This window comes from Carex rostrata, chromosome 1 (genome assembly GCF_964058835.1).
Source record: "Carex rostrata chromosome 1, lpCarRost1.2, whole genome shotgun sequence".
In the NCBI taxonomy this organism is placed as follows: Eukaryota; Viridiplantae; Streptophyta; class Magnoliopsida; order Poales; family Cyperaceae; genus Carex; species Carex rostrata.
In genome coordinates, this window is record NC_135918.1 from 19,709,219 (window position 1) to 19,724,098 (window position 14,880).

The following is a 14,880-nucleotide window of genomic DNA, read 5'->3' on the forward strand; positions in this document are numbered from 1 at the left end:
AAACACCTTCAATTAGAGTATTGTACTAGGGTTGTAAATGTCTTATTATCTTGCCATCCGAAGACACTACTAGAGTGCTCCACACACCTTCGATAGGAGTGTTGTATTTGGGTTATATAGAGTCACTACTAGAGTGCTCCAATCACCTTCAATTGGGGTGTTGTATTAGGGTTGTAAATGCCCTGTTATGTTGTCATCTGGAGACACTACTAAAGTACTCCAATCACCTTCAATTGGAGTGTTGTATTAGGGTTGTAAATTCCCTGTTATGTTGCTATAAAGACACTACTAGAGTGCTCCAAACACCTTGAATTAGAGTGTTGTATATGGGTTGTAAATGCCCTATTATCTTTAAATTTAGAGACATTACTAGAGTGTTTCAAACACAATCAATTAGAGTGTTGTATTATGGTTGTAAACGCCCTATTATCTTGACATCTAGAGACACTACTAGAGTGCTCGAAACACTTTCAAATGCAGTGTTGTATTATGATTGTAAATGCCCTATTATCTTGCTATTTAGAGACACTTCTAGAGTGCTCTAGTCACCTTCAATTATTGTGTTGTATTAGGGTTGTAAATTCAAAATTATCTTGCCATTTGGAGACATTTCTAGAGGGCTCCAAACACCTTCAATTGGAGTGTTGTATTAAGGTTGTAAGTGACATATTATCTCGCCATCTAGAGACATTACTTGAGTACTCCAAACACCTTCAACTGGAGTGTTTTATTAGGGTTGTAAATGCCCTCTTATCTTGCTATATAGAGTCACTACTAGAGTGCTCCAAACACATTTGATTGTGGTGTCGTATTAGGGTTGTAAATGCCCTATTATCTAGCAATCTGGTGACACTACTAGAGTACTCCAAGTACCTTTAATTGGAGTGTTGTATTAGGGTTGTAAATGACCTATTATCTCACCATCTAGAGATATTACCAGAGTACTCCAAACACCTTCAATTGGAGTGTTGCATTAGGATTGTAAATGCCCTATTATCTTGCCATCTGGACACACTACTAGAGTGCTCCAAACACCTTTAATTGAAGTCTTGTATTAGGTTTGTAAATGCCATATTATATTTCTATATAGAGACACTACTAGAGTACTTCTTGTAAATGCCCTATTATTTTGCTATATTGAGACACTGCTAGAGTGCTCCAAACTCCTTCAATTGGAGTGTTGTATTAGGGTTGTAAATGCCCTATTATCGTGACTTCTAGAAATACTACTAGAGTGATCAAAACACCTTCAATTGGAGTGTTGTATTAGGGCTGTAAATGCCCTATGATTTTGTCATTTGGAGACACTACTAGAGTGCTCCAAAAACCATCAATTAGAGTGTTGTATTAGGGTTGTAAATGCCCAATTATTTTGCCATCTATAAACATTACTAGAGCCAAACAACTTCAATTCCGGTGTTGTATTAGGGTTGAAAATGACCTATTATCTTGCTATATAGAGACACTACTAGAGTCCTCCCAACACCTTCAATTAGAGTGTTGTATTATGGTTGCAAATGCCATATTATCTTGCCATCTGAATGCACTACTAGAGTCCTCCAAAAATTATCAATTGGAGTGTTGTATTAGGGTTGTAAATGCCCTATTATCTTGCAATGTATAGACATTACTAGAGTGCTCCAAACAACTTGAATTGGAGTGTTGTATTAGGGCTGTAAATGCCTTATAATAGCTATATAGAGACACTACTAGAGTGCTCTAAACACCTTCAATTAGAGTGTTGTATTAGGGTTGTAAATGGCCTATTATCTTTCCATCTGGAGACACTACTACAGTGCTCCAAACACCTTTAATTATAGTGTTGTATTAGGGTTGTAAATGTCGTATTAACTTGCCATATAGATGCAGGACTAGAGTGCTGCAAACAACTTCAATTAGAGTGTTGTATTATGGTTGTAAATACCTTACTATCTTATCATCTAAAGACACTGCTAGAGTGGTTCAAACACCTTCAATTTTTAGTGGTGTATAAGTAAATGCTCTTTTATCTTGCTATCTGGAGACACTCCTAGAGTTCTCCAAATATCTTGAATTTGGGTGTTGAATTAGGGTTGAAAATGCCCTATTATCTTGCTAATTGGAGACACTACAAGAGTGCTCGAAACATCTTCAATTGGAGGGTTGTAAATGCCCTATTATCTTGCCATATGCAGGCACTAGTAGGGTGCTCCAAACACCTTCAATTAGAGTGTTGTATTAGGGTTGTAAATGCCGTATTATCTAGCCATTAGAGACACGACTACAGTGCTACAAACAACTTCAATTGGAGTGTTGTATGAGGGTGGTAAATGCCCTACTATCTTGTCATCTAAAGACAATGCTAGAGTGCGCCAAGTACCTTTAAATGCAGTGTTGTATTAGGGTTGTAAATTCCATATTATCTTGCTATATAGAGACACTATTAGAGTGCTCCAAACACCTTCAATTAGAGTGTTGTATTAGGGTTATAAATGTCATGTTATCTTGCCATCTGGAGACACTGCTTGAGTGCTCCAAACACCTTTATTTAGAGTGTTGTATTAGGGTTGTACATGCCCGATTATATTGCCTTGTAGAGACAATAATAGAGTGCTCCAAACACCTTTAATTGGAGTGTTGTATTAGGGTTCTAAATGCCCTACTGTCTTGCTATATAGAGTCACTACTAGAGTCCTCCAAACACCATCAATTGGAGTGTTGTATTAGGGTTGTAAATGTTGTATTATCTTGTCATATAAGGAAACGACTAGAGTACTTCAAACAACTTCAATTGGATTGTTGTATTAGGGTTGTAAATGCCCTATTATTTTGCTATATTGAGACACTACTAGACTGCTCCAAATACCTTCAATTGGAGTTTTGTATTAGGGTTGTAAATGCCCTATTATCGTGCCATCTGGAGACACGACTAAAGTGCTCGAAACACTATCAGTTAGAGTGTTGTATTAGGGTTGTAAATGCCCTATTATGTTGCTATACAAAGACACTGCCAGAATGCTCCAAACACCTTCAATTAGAGTGTTGTATTAGGGTTTTAAATGCTGTATTATCTTGCTATATAGAAACACTACTAGAGTGCTCCAAACACCTTCAATTAGAGTGTTGTATTAGGGTTATAATTGCCCTAGTATCTTCCCATCTGGAGACACTACTAGAGTGCTCTAAACACCTTCAATTGGAGTGTAGTATTAGAGCTGCCAATACCCTATTATATTGCCCTATAGAGACATTACTAGAGTGCTCCAAACACCTTCAATTCGAGTGTTGTATTGTGGTTGTAAATGCCCTACTGTCTTGCTATATAGAGTCATTACTAGTGTGCTCCAAACACCATCAATTGGAGTGTTTTATTAGGGTTGTAAATGTCGTATTATCTTGTCATATAAGGAAATGACTGGAGTACTTCAAACAACTTCAATTGGAGTGTTGTATTAGGGTTGTAAATGCCCTATTATTTGGCTATATTGAGACACTTCTAGAGTGTTGTATTAGGGTTGTAAATGCCCTATTATAGAGAAACGACTAGAGTACTTCTTTGAAATGCCCTATTATCTTGTCATGTAGAGAAACGACTAGAGTACTTCAATTGGAGTGTGGTATTAGGGTTGTAAATGTTGTATTATCTTGCCATTAGACTGCTCCAAACTCCTTCAATTGGAGTGTTGTATTAGATTTGTAAATGCCCTATTATATAGCCATATAGAATCACTACTAAAGTGCTCCAAACACCTTCAATTTCAGTGTTGTATTTGGTTTGGAAATGCCCTATTATCTTGCTATTTAGAGACACTACTAAAGTGCTCCAAACACCATCAATTGGAGTGTTGTATTAGGGTTGTAAATGCCCTATTATCTTGTCATCTGGAGACACTCCTAAAGTGCTCTAAACACCTTCAATTGGAGTGTTGTATTAGGGTTGTAAATGCCATATTATCTTGCTATTATAGGGTTTAGTTTTAGATCTTTAGTTATTTTAAATATTAATTTGTAGTTTTGGAGGTTCCTTACTCTAGTTATTTCAAAATATTAATTTGTAGTTTTGGAGGTTCCTTACTCTTTGTTTTGTAATTTAATTTTAGTAATGTCAGTTCAAGATTATTTGACACTTACAAAAAGACTGAGAAGGACCGTCGCTGATCCATAACAAATTCATATTACTACTGATGGTGATGCTGGTTCGGATGTGTGGGTAAAATTCTCTAATTTGGCATTTTATTGATTTTTAATTCTTCAAAAACATGAAATATGCAAGAACAACATTGCCTTGATATCCAATCACATAGATTTCATTTTTTGAAGATTTGCATCCATTTAAGACATGTTAGGAGGAATGCAAGAATGACAAAGGATTGGATATTAGCTAGAGCAAAGCCAAATGCCAACCAAGAAGCTGATTCCCCGAACTGTACTATGGTAAGGCACCTGACTGAATAAATTAGTGTTTTTTTAAAATAAATTGCTACATGTACATGAAAGTGATTCAATTATATGTACATTGTCAAGACTAGTCTATAGTATGTTATTCATTGTTTTTGTTACAAGACATATATGGATGTTAGAAATAGCTGTTAGGGTAGTTAGTTATAGCTATAACCATAGAGTTATTTATATGCTGTTATGATGTAAAGCTGATGGCTATATAAACAGCTCAAGTATAATCGATTAAGACTAATGATGAAATACAATTGATTTATTCTATTCCATCTCTCTGACTCTATTTTATCAAAACATGATAGGGACCTGTTGATGGGATTAATGAGACGGCTAGTAAGAGTATTATTGAATTGGTGCTACCGAGACAGTCAGTACCTGTACAAGGAATACGGGGTTGGGTCCCGCATATAAATCAGGAGGCTTTGGACGAACTTGGGCCCGAAATTCCAACTGTTGCATGACAGATATCTTGCAATGCCACTATCCAAAAGAGGAGCATTCTGCCTCTCTATCGGGTCGAGAGCTTTACGGGATGAGAGCTTTCATATAACAATGGATTTCAAAGATAACTGTGATTTTATGACTTTTAACGACATTGACATCTCTATTATCCAAGTCTGGACGATGTGAGTACTTAATATTATAGACAAATCTATTATTTTTACAATCAACTCCTTTATTTCATTCTGACACTGACTATTTTCAAGTATTGCACGAAACTAATTCCTAAAGGTGCCCAAAATATTGTTGACATTGGTTTCCTCGGCCCCAGTCAGCTTAGCGACACAGCTATTAAACATGCTGGTGAACATTTCCTTTCGTACTTGGCCGATTCCTTGCTAAAGTTGCAGGATAAGAATCTTGTATTCTTATCATGCCACAAAGATGGGTAAGCTGCTAATTATACTCATGTTTATTGTTTATTCTTAAGAAGATAAGAATCTTATTTTATTACTTTAATTGTAGAGAATGTTGGAGGATTCTTGTTATTATCTCAAAACAGAATATTGCCTATTTACTGGACCCGGTGCAAAATAATAATGACCGGGAGTTTTACATTGTTCCTGTGTTACAGCAGTAAGCAAAATACCTATAATTTAAAATGCAAAGTACTTCCCATTGCCTACTTCTAGGTACGTATCGTATATTGGCATTTAATCATTCTAGGGCTTTTAAGTCAGACATCTCCCGGGGAGGTCAGCACATGCCAGGGAGAAGAGCACTGGAGGTCACAATGTTTCAGGTAAGAAATATTTTAATCGAGTATTTCCTTGCAACTTATTTGAAGTTGCAATTGCACTACTAATTAGATCTTGTTTTAAACAATACATATTTGATCAGAGCCCTACACAAAGCAATTTACGGGAGTCTGAGTATTATGTAATGAAAAACATGGAGATGCTCATAAAAAATTATGCACGTTATTTTCCAAAGGTTTGTCAATCACCTGTTTCTATCATCCTTTCAGATTTAAGTTTTTAATTATATATGTTATTCATATATTTTCATTTATTCATGTAGTGTCGTCTGTCCAAAACGCCGTACAAAGAACACGAATTACATGACATCCGTATCTAATGTTGTAAGTTCTTCTTAGAATTATCATCGGTTTAATTATCTGTGGTTTGAAACAGTAATTGTTTTTAGGTTCTTTTGTTCAAACACTTAATTAATTTGTTGTTGATTTTAATAATTGTGGTAAGAACATTTAGTTTTCTGGTACAATGAACTATTGTTGTGTTTATTGGTTGTATGTTTAATAATTGTTGTAAACTCTTTTTATATAGCTTGTGACATGGATTGATATATATTATATGTTGGAGTACTTGTGAATGTATATATTAATTGTTAGTTCAGAGATGGGTATGGAATGAGCGCATGCATGTTTATCTTTGCTTTGCTATGTGTGTTTTAAAAATGGCTAGGCTAGTATGTAATACGATAATTAATAGTAAAAAATAATAATAATTACATATACATCACTATCGTCCCAGAAATTAATGACCTGCTAGAATTCTAAGATTTGCCAACGCCAACACAGACAAAACAGATGGTGCAAGACACTACTGCAATTGGCTATTGAAATTCAGGAGACATTGTTAATCACATTTGTTGTCGGTTGGCGAAACAAAAGCAATGGTGTTGGGTTCGTCAAACCCGATGGCCAAAGGTGCACTGCCGATGGTATATTGATTAACGCCATATGTTTTGATCCAATAGCATAGATGTGTACATTTCCTATCGGGGCGATATGCATCGGTTCGAAAACCGATAGCAGAACGCGATTTCAACCGATATAAAAGAGTTTTTTTGTAGTAGTGTGACCTCGCATTTTATAATTGATAATATACATTATCTTAATTGTGAAGATGAAAATGACAATCACTACTACAAAAAAATCCTTTCAACATGATGAATATATTTTCAAAGTCCAAACAGTCAATTCAAACCGTTCAACATGATGAATATGTTAAAATGTGCTTGCAGATCAAAATTTACATTTTTTTTGAATTTTTTTTACTATTTATTAAGATGGGTACAAAAATTCAATGGTCTGAATATAGCGATTTTGTTAAATACTTAATAAATAGTAATAAAAAAATTCAAAAAATATAAAATTTGATCTGCAAGCACATTTTAATATACTCATTATGCTGAACGGTTTGGGTCGACTATTTGAATTTTGAAAACATTGAAAATCAAGAGTGTAATTTGGTGTCACCAAAAAAAAGTGTAATTGGATCCCTCCTCCCGTTATACTATCCATATGTCTTATATATATATGTAAATTTATTAAGTTTTTAAACTTGACATGATTTTTAATTTTTACGAAAAATTATTGTTAAGATTTTAAAAATAACCATTGCAATTGAAATTCCTTCTAGTAATATACGGTTCTTATATATGTTTTGTGTACTGATTATTATTAGGTTTGTTAAGACCGCTGAAGATGCTGATATTGAATCTAAGTCATATGAGATTAAAACCTTAAATGAAGAAGAAGGCAAACAACTATTACTTGAGAAGATCTTTCCGAATCATTTTGCAAATGAATGTCCCGATGATTTATTTCACGAAGCAACTCAATTTGCCAAAATGTGTAGTGGATGACCTCTTTCATTGGTGGTGCTTGGCTGTATCTTATCAAGAAAAAATTCCAATTATGTTACAAGGTATGAGGTAATGCAAAAAATGGATTGGATCCAATAGTTATGAGGATTTGCTAGCTTCTCTCAAGCCGTGCTTTATGTATTTTGGTGTTTTTACGGAGGACTGTCAAATCAAATAAGTAACTCTGATTCAGTTGTAGATTGCAGAAGGATTCATATGACAAGATGGGACCAAATTACTTAAGGATATTGCTGAAAGCTATTTGGAGAAACTTGTCCAAAGATATATTATATTTATTATCACTAAATGATTTTGTCAGCTGCAATTACAAATAGTTTTTTCAATTTTCTTTTCAGAAAATGGTTGGTTTTTTATTCTATGTATCGAATCCATATTATGGTACTGGAATGGAATTATACCAAACAATTCTCGTATATATGTCTATCTTTTTAATTAATTTTGGTAAATTATAAATTTTGCAACAAAATTTAACTAATTATATGTCTTAAAATCTTGATGGGAGTTCAGTTCCTCTCCAGTTGCTTGAAAACACTAACTACCATGCTACGTCCAGGATTGAATAGTAAACAGCACAAGAAGGCCCAACCCCATTATCCCTTTATGGGATATTCAAGATATTATCAAACCGTCTCATATATATAGTCAGTAATAAAGAAAGTACTTTAATTTCTATTGTAGTATATTATATTTAGAAGACTCAACATGTATATAGTTGGTAATTATATAGAAGTGTACTCTAGAAAAGTCAACCGGCATTAATTATTAGTAAAATCGGTAACAAGGAATTCACTAAAAATATGTATTATCTAGAAAATTCAATCATTTGACATACACTAGTATAAATAGTGTGCGGAGTTCTAGTATGGCTGTGTAAGAAAGAAATAAATAAAACACAGCATTGTAATCTCGCAATGTGCAAAACAAACATTGGCTCTGATACTAAAAATAATACGATCATTATTGAAAGATAAAGTGGACTGGTTGGAGGATGATTAATATTATTTTTCAGACACATACCGCCTCTCATTGTCAAAACCAAAGGCAATTTCAACACTAGAAAAAAAATCATAATTAGTTATTATGATTATTGTATTTGTATTTTCAGGATTCATTGTTCATATTTATTTTTAGCTTCGCATTGAATATATTAATAACTAATACTCAACTTTTGTGAAAACTAACAGGTGCATGGTACAAGTCTCAAGGAGATCTAGGATAGGTAAAATCAAGTACCACAACAAGAATGAGACACTTTTCGCGAGGATAAAAAAGTGACTTTTTGCGACGGACTACTCTCATTGTTCAGTTTTTTCTTTTTGCGACGGTACTTTTCGCGAGGGAGTGCCGTCATCAATGTGCTTTTTCCCTCGCAAAAAGTGTCTACTTTGTTGTAGTGTACTGTCATATACATGATCTCTTACGAGACCTAGCCATTCAAAAGGCTAAGAAGGATAATTTTCTGACGGTTGTCTCAAGGAATGACACCAAGTTGAGTCTGTAAGAAATGTTCTACAGGCCAAATAAAATGGGCTGAAATAATATATTAAGTCTTATTGGGTTAAGGCTCGAATTCTTGATCTCATCTCATCTGATCTAATCAGATCAGATAACGTTTTCTGAAGAGATGCAACCAGATGGTGCGACTGAATGGATGCATAAGTATTATAAATATACATGCAACAGTTCGGTTTTTGGTTGGTTCCAGAAATTATGTTCCACAGATATCAGAAAACGAAAGAGATAAAGAAAGAGAAAAAGTCGGGGCTTTCAAATCAATACTAGCATATCGACTGATTGTCGATTTTTGATCTGTTCGTGTGGATACTGATAGAGGCGTGATTGCTAGGCTGTTACGTGAATCTGACACGAAAGGAAATGAGAAGAAGGCTACCGCTAGACTAGACTTGAAGTTTTCCGCTGCTCGTCTAGTGGTAAACTCTGTTTTAATCCTGGAATTATTTTTATACTTGGATTCTGATTTTCGGATAGTGAACAAATCTTGAACTGAATCAAATTGTTGCACTATAACCTACCCGAAAACTCTACAGAGTCATAGTACTTGTGCACGTTGTGTTGCACTTCACGGTTGTGACGATATGATAGAACATGCTCTAAAAATGTTCGTTCTTTGATAAATTTCGGATATGTACGAAATTTCAATCGGTTTGGAACACTACGAGTTTTACACTTGATCAGTAACTTGCCAACAACCTTTTTTGGGACAAACAATTTGGAGGGCTTGAACACCCTGACGGCCTTGAAATACTTCAGGATTGATGAGGATCGACCTGATAGATTGTGTCGCGACTTTTCCATTGTATTTTATAAGAGATCTCCTTTAGCTAATATGACGAATCTTAAAACGGTGCGTACATGGTTTTGTAAACGTTACGGTAAGTTGCCCCCTTCCTTTTGGGGTAATAAATAGTTGAGCCATATCATCTTCTCCATCTGTTCTTCCTGTGGAGCTCTAGAGGGACCACCATCCGCAACAGACTTGCAAAGTTTACTGACCTTAAAAGTGGTGAAAGCAAGGCAAAACTGGCTTGTAAAACTATCTAATTTTCCCAATATTCGTAAGTTGGGGATTAATTGTTGTACCAATATATGTTGCTGGAGAATCATTGATCAATTTATTAAGCAACCTAAATTATCTAGGATCTCTGCATTTAGAAATGTCAAAGGCCAACCCTATGACATTTCCAGATTGCATCTCATCATTCAAGAAGCACAACTGTTTGCACTCATTCTACCTGGTGACGGGCATATGGCCAAGGAAAGAAGTTGTCGACCGTACTGTATTCCCACCCCATCTTGTTAAGCTAATACTTATGCATGTTAGTTTTGAGGAAGACCCGATGCCTCAATTAGAGAAGTTGCCAAACCTCTGGGTACTCAAACTATCTATGTCATCCATTGAAGTACGTAGTTGATAGAAAACAGATGATCTGCTTCATGGGTGGTTTTGGTCGCTTGGATCGATTAACACTCAATGTAGATGATTTGGAGGAATGGAAAATAGAGGAGGGTGCTATGCCGGCCCATGCTCAACCAACTCTATCTGGGATGTCAGCAACTGGAGATAGTTCCTGACTTCCAATATTTGATCAACCTTGAAGAACTCGATTTATATTGTTCGGAAGTGGTCAATTATATATAGGTTGCAAGGAGGAGACAAATGGAAAATAAAGCATATTCCCTTTGTAACAATATGTTGAAACTTCCCTGATCACAGTTCGTTGGCTTGCTTCTTATACTATATTTTTATTTGAACTTGTATACTTTTTGGTGATATATATGTAATGCTTCCATATGTTCTTTTAATTTTCACTCATAGATCTATTCAAGGACTTTAATAGGCTGTGATTATTCAATAAATTTTATATCACCTGTATTAGTAATTTGACATAACACGACTAACAACATATATTTTACTATGTTATACCTGACCTATGGATGGCAAATGGAACATATATACGATTGACAGCACAATTACAAACTAACCAACAGCTTACTTTTATGAGATGCTACGGATTCCTATAATTTTGAAGAATATTTCAGTTTAATTAGTGAAGGAAATTAGTCAAGTCGTTATAATTAGCTCGATCCATACGGCACATCACATTACGTTCATATGTGATCAATTTTTTCAACATTGTATTTCTACTTTATTTTATTTTTGCAATTTTCCATATTTTTTATTTCTTATCTTTTTTTTCAACAAATTAACTTAAAATCCGAAAATAGTTAATGTGACCATTTATATCTTGTTTGTTGACATCATATGTGGTTACAGCATAGCCGCACATGACATGACTACTCACGTGATCTAATTGTCCTTCTCTGTTTTGATCATGACATGTCAAGTAAAACAAATAAAAAATTTAATCATGTGACATAATCAAATCACAGCATACTAGTCATGTCACTTAATATTTATCCTGTATTATCACATGTTGTAAATTAATTATAGTAAACTGTCTAGTCATGTCACTTAATATTTATCCTGTATTATCACATGTTGTAAATTAATTATAGTAAACTGTGTAAAACTGCAAAATCAATTGGATTTCATTATGCTTATTTACGGACAAGTGGACAAGTGTAATTATCATATATTTAAGAGTTATATTTTGTGTTAAACTCGCCTATTCAATAATTGAAATATAGTGTTACTTTACTTTCAACGTTTTTAATTATTCTCGAACATCCACCACATATTTTGAACCAAACTTCAACAAATAAAATAGATTGTAGATGATTTCAGTTTGAAGAAATTTACAATTAAAATAAAATAAATTGTTCATTTCATCTCAAAATAATTATACATTCCTAAAGATTCAAAATAATGGGCTAATCTACGTACAAAAGCTCTTAGTTCAAAAAAAAAAAATTCAAGTTTTCATTGTTTAAATTAATAGAGAGGATAAAATAGGGGTGTCAATGATATCCTTTGAGCCGTTTATCCGACCCGTACCATATTCGATAAGGCGGGTATGGGTAATTTTTTTTTTGTTAGCTTATTGGGTATGGGTATGGGTAATGATTTTTTATTGTTACCTAAATGGGTAAGGGTACAGATAATAAAGGCTATTAGATCTGTACCTGTTACCCTATAGGGTAATTATATAAAATATAATAATATGATAATATTTGAGCAATAATTAGTGAATACTTTTATTATTTAGTGTATTATTTTTGTTGTAAGAAAAATATTAAACATATTATTTTTATTTGTATTTTTTGTTCTTTAATTAAATCATTAAATTTCGAAAAATATATTTTTCTTTTTGAATTTTCTTATTTTATAAAAAATATAATTTAGTTGAAATTGATTGCACAATTATTTTTATTTTTATTTTTTTATTAGTGAAATCATTGTATATGTGCGAAATAAATGAATTTTGATGTTCTATTTGTAAAATATAATAAAACTAATTATTATAGTCATATTATTCATTATTCACCTGTTACCATTTCGTTACTCGATAATTTTAACGGCTAGGTAGGATAAGCTAAGATCAAATCTTAATAGGTAAGGGTAGGATATGGGTAATATCATTCTTAGTAGGTATGAGTATGAAAATGCTTTCACACATCATACCCATTGTCAGTACCCCCAGAGAAAACTGATCAAATCTATCGATCCTAACATATCGCAAGGTAAGAAACAAAACCCAATTTTGCATGAAAAGGTACGTCTTTCTTAATGCGTGTTTTTCATAAAATACGTACATTGACATGGATAATTTATAAATTTGATTTTTCAATTTATTGATATATATAAAACTAAAATTGAAAAATAATAATAATTTATGTACGTATATATAGAAAAAAATTATATAAATCACACCTCACAATTTGTTTTGTTATATAAATTTTAAATTTTTTATTATTAACAAAAAAAAAAATTGTTTACCTCCCCACTCGAAACGTGGGCCAGAAAAAATTACACTTGAATTTTTTTTGTCACACGTGGAAACCAGTTAATTGTATAAAATTTCGTAGACTAAAGAAGTTGAGTATAAGCAAGCTTAAAGGATGAAAAAATAATTTTTACTCTTATTATGCTATTATAAAAATAAATAAAGTTATAAACTATTAGTACAAATAAATTGGTGGGAATTATTTTTTTTTTCTATTTAAGAGTTTTTGTTTACTCTGACATATTTCTTATGAAAATTTAAATATGTTTTTTTGTGCTTGGACTCTGGCCTCTGGGGCCGTGCGCGCGGTGGAGCCCGCATATTACATTTCGAATCCTCTTAATTTTCTTCTTCTATGTAATAAAAATCGTTTAATACCATAAATGTAGAACTGAAACTTTAATTGGTTGTCAGTTTATCTTCATTGGAATCCTCTTACATTTCGACAAACATAGAATTATGATTGGCGATATATATTTTCTTTCTCAATGTTATAGAGAAGTTGATACGTTGTAATCCAAATTACTTATTGTGTCATTTGTATTATCTATCATATATATATATATATAATTTTGTCGTAGTTTGTAATATATATAATGTGAGTGTGAGAACTATACAATTAATATTCGATCATAAAGATAAATTCTACATTTATTATATTAAACTCAATTCCATTGAACCCTACTAAATTCTTACTAATACACTTCATTTCATCTCAATATAGATACGAGTAACGAGTCAGAATCTATATATTACGCTTTAATGTGTTTAAATACGAGTTTTCCAGACGGATGGTGTCCCCTTTATACGTAAAGTGAGGTAGATTTGCTCCAATTAGACAGTTTCGCAGATTGAAAAATATCGGAAACGTCCATTGTTGTGATCCAATTTTCAACCCATAAAAGTTCGTTTGGGCCTTCTGTGGTTTCTTTTATTTTCAATTTTCACACAAGCTTTTCTTTTGCCCTTTTTGTCCAAAGACATTGACCCCTTAATGAACTTTTCCGGTCATGCTTAACAAAAGGAGGGAAATAGAATTGAACATTCTAATTTCATGCTTCGCATAGAAGTCACTTGAGTTGTAAGGTATCTTTGTTAGTTCAGAATATTTCATTTATTTTTTTTATTATTATTATTTTATATTTGAGAAAGGAAATGAAAATAAATTCCAGAAAAAAACAAGACTGATATGGGCCAATAAATTTTACAAATTAAACTCATCATTCAGAAATCAGAACGAACAAATGCCCCCCTAGACCTTAATTATTAGCTCTGCCCCTGTTGACCTGAATATATTCTAATCGAACAGTCCAAGTCTTAAACATAAATGTTAACGTTCTATATATATATATATATATATATAGAGTACGGCTAAAGCGCTTCCTCTAGCATATGGGCCGAAATGCTTCCGGTGAAAATTTGAAATTTCAAAATCCAAAAAGTCGATCTGAACCGTTCATCTTCTTCTCCATATTAATATCTGCTTGGAGACCAAATTTTACATTTTTCTGAAATTTTTTACTATTTATTAAGCCACTTTGAAAATTGCTGATCTAACGGTGGCTTACCAAACAGTAAAAATCAGAAGCTACCGTTGGATCAGCGATTTTCAAAATGGCTTAATAAATAGTAAAAAATTTCAGAAAAATGTAAAATTTGGTCTCCAAGCAGATATTAATATGGAGAAGAAGATGAACGGTTCAGATCGAGTTTTTGGATTTTAAAATTTTAAATTTCCACCGGAAGCATTTCGGCTCATATGCTAGAGGAAGCGCGTTAGCCGTACTATATATATATATATATTTATATATATACATATATATTTATATATATTACCTTGGAGGATATGGACTCCTCAGTCCTCACACACCCGCTTCCATGACATAAC